General features: G+C 36.2%; 1 protein-coding gene across 1 annotated transcript in view; it reads right to left on the reverse strand.

The window, feature by feature from the left end:
• SOX6 (SRY-box transcription factor 6) overlaps positions 1-9,568 on the reverse strand; it is a 369,253-nt gene that overhangs the window by 313,053 nt on the left and 46,632 nt on the right. Inside the window, exon 2 of the mRNA XM_066320815.1 lies at positions 5,590-5,660. The gene's annotated coding sequence lies outside the window, so the exon portion shown is untranslated. The remainder of the gene's footprint in view (positions 1-5,589; positions 5,661-9,568) is intronic.

Here is a 9,568-nt window from a genome sequence, read left to right on the forward strand (position 1 = left end):
CATTGTAGTTATTAAATTACTGGAAACTTTGGGTTTGTGATAAACAACCATTTCTTCCAGAAATATTTGGTCTCTGTAAATACCAAGCCCTTGCTGAAAACCTGCCCAGGTATGGACTCATGTAAGTACTTTGCTTCTACATTCTGAATTGGGCATCTTAACAGAAATGCTTCTTATTCCACTCTCCCAAACACTGCAAACAACTTCAACAGCATATAGAATTGTTTGGATGAGGATTTGCATTTTATTGCTTAGCACTTTTGCAAAGGAGTTTTTAGACAGCAGATGGATCTAGTGCATTGCACGGACCTCATCCAGCACGCATACAGAGCAGCAGCAGAACGAGGAAGCCTCACTTAGATACACAGCATTACAACCCTTTGAAAAAGAAAAAGCATTCCTAGCAGCAGCTGCACTGAATGGTTCAACTTCATCAGAAAGTAAGCAAGGACAACTTGTGTGGCCCCTGTCTTTGTGCAATGTGTCAGGAGCTGGTTGGATGATGCTCTTGCCAACATTGGTGTACCAATTCCAGTAACTGCTTAAGAGTCTTATAGCCTGAAACCTCTTGGCTTTATGTGAATTAAAACTGTTATTTTGTGTATTTTCTCTTGTGCTATACATTTCCATCTTCATAAAGAACTGAAGGAGATTTCTGTGCTATGCTAAATATCAAGATCCCAGAAGTCGTTGAAGAGCACTATTTGCTTATGATAAGAAAAATTGTCTAAAATGAATACAATGCTTTCACAATACAAGTATTCTGTGTACCCATTTATTTGTTTTCTTATTACAAAGAAACAGCCTGCATGATCTATAGGGAAGCAGCCAAAATAACGTCTGCTGCACTCAGAAGGTAAACGGGAACTCGGATAGGAGCAGGTTTCTGTGCCAGCATCAGGCAACAGACTTTGCTTCTACTAGAACTACAAGTCCTTAGGTGACCTCCCACAACCACACAGCTTGAGAGAAAATCACACAGGGGAGTCCATCATACATCCCAGTCGGAAGCAGAGGCTGGGGAGAGAGAACTTCAGATACTGAAAATCAAACAGAACTTTTGGGATTTGAGTTCTGTCCTGTTCTTAGCAGAGCGGTGGCCCAGCCACCTTTCCCTCCCCTTTGAGTCCTTTCCCCACACCTTCCTCCTCTCTTCAGGTACAGCTATAAAGCTCCAGATGAATGCAATAATCCATCTATCAGATCCTCATCGGGAAATGTGTTTGGGCACCAGCTGAGTATAAAGAAACGCTTTTCTGCTTCTTTTTTCTTTCTACTCAACTTACTGTCTCTTAAGAGCATCTAAAATAAGTATATTTAAGGAATTATTCTTAGACAAAAGAATTCTTCAAGGCAGGTATCTTCTTTTTATTTATTTACACCACATGTTATATACTGGAAATTTGTCTCTTAATAGAAAATTTGTGTGTTGCAACCCTTTCGTAAAAGCTGCAAGATAGGGTTCCACTAGAAGCCAATTTTATATTCACCATTTATAAAATAAACTCAGGAAAATAGAGCTTCAAATTGCTGAGGGTCTAGTTAAATGATGGCTCAAGCAGATTATTTTACATTAGCATGACAGGAGGAAGGGAGGCAGAAGGTGATAAAGGCCACAGATATCTCAAGTACACACATGCCAAAAAAGGTATGGATGTTGCAGCAAAGACAGATGCTAGTTAGGCATGACGTTGCTGTCTTAATAGGAACTTTGAAACACTCATCCCTTTATTGAAAGAGGTATGTGATAGGCTGGCAAACATCTCCTTGACCACAATGCTGATTAACTTTCCTGTCTTGTGAAGAGAAAAATGGAGATCAACATTTTGACACTTGGGTTCAGGGGTTTTGTGGTTTGGTTTTTGGAGGGATTTGTTTGTTTGGTTAGTTGGTTTTCTTTTGTGGAAAGTAGGATGTATTTTCCCAAATATGTTAACTGTAATTCAGTTGACCATCACATGTTATCAATTAAACCCATAAGGTAACAGTACTAAAGACATATGTCATGTGCTCCAAATAAGCTGTGCTTTCTTTGACTTTGTTATACAAATATTCACAATTAAATAATTTTCTCCTTTTAAATAAGCTGGTATAAATACAAAGCACAAATCTGTTCAGTCAGATGCTCCATGGTGTAAATAGAAACAATCCAAATAAAACAACAACAAAAATATAGATGTTGCCTTAAAAATAAGATTGAGGAAAAATATTAAATATTGAGTTTGAAGCAAAACATGCTGATATGCTGATTAGAGTGTTTGAAAAGATAAAATTTACCTACCTACAACATCAGTTTTGTTGTGTCATAATATGTGTGCACATGTGCATTCCCTAAGGGTTTCTGGTTCTGTTCTCAAATCTTCTTAAAATAAAAAATCCTGTTGTTCATTTTAAAAGAAATTTGATTTTATTCCCAAATACAATTATATTTTTTCACCATGTTTTCAACACAGTTTTTTTCACTGTAGAGCTCCAGACACTGAAGCTTCATGGGTTTTAACACCCCTCAGTTCAGGTTTTATTTTTCTCACTCTGTCAGTGCCTTTCACATTGTAGCCAAGCCACAATAAAATGTTTACACAGAAACTGAACTGCTACTAACAAGATGTACCTAATTGTTCAATGTACAAGCAAAATTGTGTTTAAATGCTGTGTTATTAGATGACATTTATTTTGCCATTTATATCTTAGAATAACTATTGCAGTTTACTACTGGACAAGCCTACTTGAGAAGAAAAATTAAATAAATTAAACCATGTTAAAACCACATTCTTGAAAAAAAAGTAACCTTTAGTTAAGACAAGTACTCTGCGGGCATAAAACAAAAGCACAAATGTCACATTTTCCATGAAATTTACTTTTGTATGAATCATCAATCCTGTTTTCCCCTGAACAAAACCAGCCAAATATGACAAAAAATTCCCAAAGTTGCCTGAACCGGATGATCCAAGTAATTACATGTTACAGCAGAATGCATCTATGACAAAACTTTCAAAAATTTGAGGAAAAAGTTATTATAGCCCCTGGTTGAAATAGCTTTGGTATAGACCTATAGCAGCATTTAGCTGAGCTTGCTGTATTCCCATATAAAAATATGCACAGTTTCAAAGATCAATCTTCCCAGCGCTGACCTGCACTCCTTCCCTTTGGAGTACAGATCAAACAAACACACTATAAAAACATGCCCAAATATTATAGGATAGCATGAAAAAGGTATACATTTCTCATTATCATTTTTTAAATATTGCTTAGAGTTTATTCTCAGAACCCCTTATAAAAGCAAACTTCTTGTCTACCACGCCATCCCCTGAAGCTGCCATCTCTCCCTTTGCTCAGGGACTATCTGCTCAGGCCCCCAGTCCTGAGTCCATCAGCTTCCATGGTCAGCTCACATGCATAAGTATTTGCAGAAATCAAGTCTTGAAATGGAAAGATACCTTAGGTTCACAATCTGTCCTATTATTCTATTTTATCAGTCTCATTTATGACATTGTACACAGCCCTGTAATAGTAAGAATCTGCATCTGCCTAACTCATGTAGAGAATATTTGTAAGTTTGGAGAGGTACAGCAGAGATGATTTAAGAAGATCCAAACCTGTATTACTGTAGAAGCTGTACTTCAATGCTTTTCTCAGTATGTGAGGAAACACAGGGCTGAATCCATCAGTTGTACCTCCTACGTTTTATTTTATTTTCAGTTTATGTGAACTTAAGGTTAGCATATGTTTCTAGATATATGGTGCTAAACACTAAAATGAGTCATTTAAGCAGAGAAGAACAGTCAGCACGGCGTTGGCTTCTGCAGATATTCATGTCACTGTGATTGAGGTCTGGGTTGCAGAGGCCAGGCTGTGGCTCATCATTTCATGCAGCCATCAACTATCTCAGATTTGTTGCTCAGGCTGCTGAGCCATGTCCCAACTCCCATGGCCACAATATGTCATCTCAGGCATCTCAGCTGTACTAACAACTTTCCCTGCAACAGCCAGAGTGATCAAAACAGTCCATACCTCTCATGGAAGTTTAAATACTTTCTTGGTTGACCTAAACACAAGGCTGTTTTCAAAGTATTTTTACGTCACTTTTGTTTGCTGCAGCTCTTTGTTTTTGTCAGCAAAGAGCAGGACTCAGACCAGCAGTCCACAATATAGTTACTAAAGCCCTTTTTATGTTTGTAATACTACATGAACACGAACTGAACAATACTTACATCTTCTCACCCAATTAATTTCGTACACAAAAATTTCACCATGAAACTGCTGCTGAATTTATTCCATTGCTTTCTTGGAAAGTGTGCTCTATATTGAGGTATAAAGAGCTACTCTTTGTATAGATTAATACATTACTATTTCCATTTAAAAAAGAGAAAAATTAAGAAAGTAAACTGATTGCCTTAAAAAAAAAACAAGCAATAGCAAAGCCAGAAAGAATATAACAAATTTCTCACTCTCAATTGAGTAATCACTTTATATTGCCTTCTCAGAACTATTTTTCAATGGTAATACTTGGTTTTAAACTGTTTATCTTATTTGATAATGTTTTCTTTTTCTCTGACCGAGAATGTTCATTAAAAAAATGCTGACCTGTAAATGAAGGAAAGTGCAACTAGAATAGCAGAGCCATATGTGAAAATGAACATTTGTAAAGAGGAAGGGTTAGTACAAATTGAACACATTTCCATATTGAGAGGAAAACCAGCCATATTTTTCCTCTGATGAATGCAGTTTTCTGAACATCTTTTTCCACAAATGATTGAATAAATATTTATTCATAAAATATATTTGTGTCTTAAGAGAACAAGCTGCACATATTGGTTTCATTTATGTTATATCATACATGAGATACTGCAATAATTTATCTCATGCCAAGTTTAGGGCCCATTAGATTTTCCTTATTATACTTGACTAAAGCTAAGGACAGCAATTCTGAAAGCTTTCTATTTGTTTCATGAGCAACTACCTTCCTCCCAGATCCTCTCCTCTGGCTTTCCCTTTCTCAAAGCATTGCTGCTTAGGTGTAGTCCCATTTGAGGTATTTGAACTCGGGCATACTCTGAAACATGTTCCTGATCTGTGGCCTCAGTGACCATGGTTTTGCTGAAACCATAAAGGCCAGATTTCTCCAAAGGATATAAAAATGTACTCCCAGTTCAGCAGATGCTGGTCATCCTAGTGTGTACTCAAAAACACCACACAGCATTCCCTCTAGAAGTTCTGTCTCTCTTAAGTCATGGCCCAAATTCTTTTCCAGAAATTTTCATTACAAAAACCTGATGCAGTGGTGTCGTTAGCAAGTGCCACCATTGATGTGTTACTGTAAGCTGTTTTCTCATCATTGTTATTATTACAAAAACCAAAACAAAGCTTGAAATAATATTTACTGTTAACTCTGTAGCTTCTCTGAACAGCAGAAGCATAAGTTGGTAGCAAAAAAAACCTAGCAAAAGTTTAAAAGTGTGAGGTCAAATTCTTGCCAAATGAACATGATAAAACTGTGATACAACAGCGACATTTCAAAATTGCTTCTATTGTCCATGTCAAAAAAGTATTAAAAAGATGCATATAACAGGGAAAATAATAAATACTTACAAATACACAAGAAGATCAGCCCCAGCTCCCAGAAATCACTGGTAAGTTGCTTTTGAATTCATGAAACTGACCTGAAAATTTAAAAGGAAAAAAAAGAGTTGAAACAAAAGAAAGTTCAGAACTGATAAATGGTACTTTTTTATTATTATAAAATAGTTATGATTTTTAACCATGAACCGAATAAAACAGAACACAAGACTGTTGTCACGCTTTCAGCCAAGTAATTTACACAGAATTTGTTTCCAGGAAGCCAATACCAAGAGAAACAATTATTTCATTGTTCTGCATCTCACACCATAGCAACCCAGTCCATTATGGCTTCTAAGAACTGTCATAAATGCAAGCATGGTTATCTTTTAATAAGAAAAATAGCTGTGAGGGGGTTTCTAGCTTGGGGATTTTTCCTTTTTTATGTTCTCAAGTGTTATAGAACATTTATTACTTTTTCTTTTATTTAAGTAGTTTGTTAACAGCATTTTCCAGCTTACCTGGTGTAAAATTACTGTTTAGGTCATTTAATTTGAACCCATCCAAGGCAAAATTTACACAAAGAATAAAGACTAACGATTTTGTTCTCTTATGGTCTAGATCCCAGTTAGAAGCTTAGCCTAAGTACAATGCAGTCACTATAAGGCATGATTAAATCCAACATTCTTTTTCCTGCATACCCCTCAGTTCTAGTTGGAAAGGTAACAGATGCAACTCAAACCCACAGAGCTCGCCTTATAAAATTCTTTAACTAGCACAATGACTCACTTTATGCCTCTAAATATCCATGGTTTCCTCTCTCCAGAACCCCCATGCATTAGAAGGTAGTTCAGTAGTTTATTTTTATTGTTTGGTCTACATACAGCACATTTTTAGTTCTTAGGAAAACAAAGAAACTTTGTTGCACAGCCCTTGTTTTCTTTCCAAAATGTGAGGATGGATATGGGTAACATTAAACTGAAAATAGTAATGGAGCCTGGGCAACTAGTTTAGGTCAAAACCTTTTTGTTCTCTGGGAGCTATCTGATTAATTTTCAGTTCATAAAACAGTGGGTGTAAGCTCAGTTTAAAAACAAGTAACTATATTTAAAGATGAAATTGTCATTTTTGTTAGCCCCCCGTAATCCTTAAGAAACACCTTCCCACAACATTTCTGTATCCTAAAGTGCACCAGCCAGTACTGCACAGTGCCTAGAGACAAGGAGAGAATACCAAACTTATCTTGATGCAGAATATCCTCCTTATTTCATACACCCACCCTGAAGTGCATATTATTCATTCCAACCAAGCCCTCCCCCATCCCGAAAGTACACGTTTAATTGTGTCCTCTCTCCTGTAATACCAACAGAGAGTCAACAAATCTCATTTGCTCTATCAATGCAGTGTTGTTATTATATATTTTAAAAGCAAGTCTGAATCTCATTATCAGCTGATTTATGCCATTAGTGTGCTTTGGAGCCACCAATTAAACAAGGACAGTGGTTCATAAGGTCACAGTTAATTAATCTGAAAGTATAAATACACTTTAATGCACACCACCTCATGTTGAGAATTTGGGAACAAAGCACCAAACCTTTATTCTGGGCAAGCAATTAGGGGGAAAGGTTAAACACACAAAATTTCAAACTTAGCTTTAGCACTCTGGTAATCTACCAGCGAAAAAGTTCAGTATGGTAAAAAATCCAGCAGAACACTATTTATGAAATCTTAATCCTTACAGCAACAGTGCAAGTGAGGGAGAAGGCAGAAGAGGACTAAGTGTGGCCAGTGATCCCCGGCAAAGGAAGGCTTGTTGCTCAAATAACGCCTCGGAACTGTGAATCAGCTGCAGGCTTACCCATTGTGGAGCTGGGCAGGGTGGGGGAAAAAGCCCAACCCTGAAGAGCCTGATGTCTTCAAAATAGACTCATGAGACCTGAGGTGTCTGTTGCATTTAGCAGACTGTACCAAACTGACTTTTCATTCAACTGCTTTCCCTTACATTAAAGTAAATTTAATAAAACAGTGCAATCAAGGAAGGGTTCAGTAACACCCATAGTCTCCCAACACAAGCAGACTGTAAGGAAAATGCTGAAAGCAAGCTAATCTACCAGAAACAGTTATTCACAATGACACTTCAAGTACTAGATATCTAGAGTTTACATGGAAGAAAATACCTTTTTCTTACTGCCTGGACTCATTTTACCTTGCACAGGTCTCTGCTCAAAAGAAAGACAACATAGCTAACATAGAGACACACAAAAGTAAAACACATGACCTAATTAGATGAAGCAGTTGCTAACTAATTTTTCTTCTCTTACACATGTTTTCCTATGTTTTATAGCCTTCATCACTTTTATTATTTTTAGATGTTCAAGTACTTTTTCCCTAAACTGAAAATAAACCCTACTTTCTTATCCACGTAGAAAGCTTTCTGTCCATCAAATACTAACATCACAACACTAATTAAAAATTATTCTATTATCTCAAACCATTTACATTTTCACTTTAGACGTCTTGAGTTGAACTCCAGGTGACCACACAGGTGAAGAGCTGTTGCATAAACACATACAGAACAAAATTGTCTTCAAAGTATTCTCTAGTTTTAACTGGTACAAATCCCAACAGAAATTTCACTCAGATATTTCGCAGTTGAATTGCTTTCAAAACATTCTGAATTCCTGCAATTTTTGCATGTTTAGAAGATTGTTACCATCCTTATTAAAGACTTGTCCTCCCAATGCCAGTATGAAAGGGGGGAAATAAATCTTTAAGAGCAATTTATGCTCTGTTATCAGGCACCTTTGCTAAAGAATAAGTAAAGGTAACCACTTCTCAGCGACCTAAAAATAATACACAGCCATCTAACAATTTAAGAAAATCCTTCAAAATAACTCAATTTTCAAAAATCTAAGCTTTGGCTGGTCTTGCAAGCACATGTTAACAACAACATTGGACATAAAACGGATTATGAACATCACTAAATGACAGTAGGATCCTGTTCACCCTATGAGTTATGAACCAAAGAAAATTCCGTTAAAAGCCTGATATCAGTTATAAAATAGTCATCTTTTCACCCAGTCGGCTCTTAATAATTCCCATTGGTCTCAGCCTTCAGGAAAAAAATCATCAGTTTTGGAAAGTGGGAAAAAAATTGCTAATTTTAAATAATGCTTAATTAAAATATTCTGATTCTTCTAAGACAGAGGCTCTACAGGTAGCCAGTATTTTCTGTGCGCAGTCACCAGTGAGCATGAAGGAAGCCTGGAAGCAAAAAATGGAAGCAGTCATTTAGTAAAAAGCATGGCATCATGTTATATCATTTGAGAATGTGGCCTATCATTGTGGGCTCCTGGGACTAAAATATGTATCATTTAAAAACTGTTAAAAAACTATTTTCAGAATTATAGCATGATGTGAAATGAGAAAAAGGGATAATACAGAAATGGAAATACACATTTAGGGCCTGAATCACATAGCAATTTCACACCCTTAAATGTGTAATATTTCACAGGTAAAGTATCATTAATGACCTGTGTCTAGACACAATTACAAAAATGATGGAGGCAATATGCTGATTGTAATGAAAACCTTTAAACTGGATTTCTAAAAATCTTCCTTAATTCAGGTGAAGGACACTTTTTCAAAATGGTTCAATGAAAAAATGTTTTACTTACACAGAGAATATTCTTCATACGTGATCATTTTGAAACAGGAAAGCAAACACAGCAATTAACCACTACAAGCAAATTCCTGCTAGCATCCCTTTGTTTCACTTCTGTTTAAACACTCAAGGATTGTTCTGTACTACCTTTGCTGGCTTGTTTCTTGATGCCTTTACTCTTCTTGATTCTATGGACAGCAAAAAAAAAAAAAAAAAAAAAAAAAAAAAAAAAAATCCCCAAACCAATAAACAAAAGATCCAACCAAACCAAAAAAAGTATAACATTTTTCCCTATGACTTTTCATTTTAAAATAGTCCCTCTGCAGTGATCTTCATTTGGATTTTTGT

The sequence above is a fragment of the Sylvia atricapilla genome, chromosome 6, assembly GCF_009819655.1.
Source record: "Sylvia atricapilla isolate bSylAtr1 chromosome 6, bSylAtr1.pri, whole genome shotgun sequence".
NCBI lineage: Eukaryota > Metazoa > Chordata > Aves > Passeriformes > Sylviidae > Sylvia > Sylvia atricapilla.